A 1,959-nucleotide genomic window follows, 5' to 3' on the forward strand; every position below is an offset into this window, starting at 1 on the left:
GGTAGAGAAGAAAAACTTCACCAGCAAATGGTACCTCCTGTCTAGTGTATATCCACATAATACCCGAGAAAGTATTATAAGGTTCTAAGCAAACAAAATGAGAGCCAGACTTGGATTCCTAGATTCATGTCTCCCATGCTGGCTATGGTACAGAGACACATCTCCTGGCCAGTGACTGTGGGCTTTCATCACCAATGAACCAAGAGATAGGCTATGTGGTGTGTTCCTGGAGTCTCTCATGCTGGCCCTGAGTGAAGTTGTGTGGCAGGTTATCCTAAGTCTCTCACACAGGCCATAGAACAATGATAGGTTTCTCACAGCCACAGCTCATGGACTTGAGCTGGCAGCCTGAGCCACCAAGTGCAGCAAGGTGGGTTTTGAGTAATGCCCATGCAGACAAAAAGCAAAACAATTACACAGTAAAGACAGATTCAGACAGAAAAAAAAGAAGATGTCTAAATAGGTTACAGTGTGTTTAAAAATATACATAGGGCCTGTAGGTGGTGGCACATGAATTTAATCCCAGCCCTCAGAAAGCAGAGCCAGGCAGATTTCTGTAAGTTCAAGGCCAGCATGGTCTACAGAGCAAGATCAGGAAAGGCACCAAAACTACACAGAGAAACCCTGTCTCAAAAACGAAACAAAACAAAACAAAAAAAAATTACATAGGTTTAGGAGAGACAAAAAGAGAACATATACAGTCTCAGATTAAAATGTATATTTGTATAATAATAAAATCATTAAAAATGGAGTAAAGTACTATAAAAGAAATAAACTAAATAAAGATGGAAAATACACAGAGATTCTGGATCCTGTATGTTATTGTATTGTTTTAGTTTTTGACTACTAATGAGCAAAAGATAAACTGCTAAGAGACATTTAATTATGAAAGTACCTAGCTCAAACCTATCCATGTATTTTGAAATTCCTTAACCTCAAAATTTACATGAAAATTTATGTTGTATTAAGGGAGTGGTTATGCTTTTGTTTCCACCGGAAATGAGAGGCTTTGCATTCATCCTAGGTTAAGGAAAATCAGGCTTTATTAAGGAAGACACCTTGAAAAATCTCCAGTGAGAGCAGATGGCCCAGATGATCCACTGTCTCAGAGCACCTCTGGTACAGTTTTGTGAGTTCTGCATCCAGAGCAGCATCAAGGCAGCTGGGTAAGATGGTCCAATACCACAGACTAATGCAGTCAAGAATTAACCATTGTCCTGAATTTTCTCAGAGTATCTCAAGATAAAAGTGCCTACAACCAACAAGAAGTAGTTCAGAGAACAACTTCCAGTTCACAAAATATTGATTGTGGGTGTTTGTTTACATTTAAAGTGGTGGGGGTTAGTTACAAATTGCTATTAGTAATGGTTAAAAAAAGTAAAGTAAAAAGAGAAAATTAGATTCAGAGATCTTTATTTGAAAAGAAAAAATGGGGATATAACAATGACTGGATAAAAGGATAGATTATTGAATCAACTTTTAAAAATCAATAAAAAGGGCTGGAGAGATGGCTCAGAGTTAAGAGCATTGACTGCTCTTCCAGAGGTCCTGAGTTCAATTCCCAGTAACCACATGGTGGCTCACAACCATCTGTAATGAGATCTGGCACCCTCTGGCACCTTCTGGCCTGCAGACAAACATGCTGTACACATAATAAATAAATCTTAAAAAAAATAAATAAAAAATTCTAGTCTTAATATTTTACATCGGTATGGATTTTTTATATTGATACAAATTTAAAGTTAGTTTTGTTATACTGTAAGTATATTTCATTTAAATATATATTACACAATTAAGAAATGCAGATTAATATTCATCTATTATAATCAAACTTATATTCATGTTAGATATGATTTCAACATATGAACTCTGATCTACTATAATGATGATAATGGGCATCAATGAAACTCCATATATTGTTTATTCTCTTTATGGCAAAAGCTAGTCATATGGATAAAG

The sequence above is a fragment of the Peromyscus leucopus genome, chromosome 1, assembly GCF_004664715.2.
Source record: "Peromyscus leucopus breed LL Stock chromosome 1, UCI_PerLeu_2.1, whole genome shotgun sequence".
Lineage (NCBI taxonomy): Eukaryota > Metazoa > Chordata > Mammalia > Rodentia > Cricetidae > Peromyscus > Peromyscus leucopus.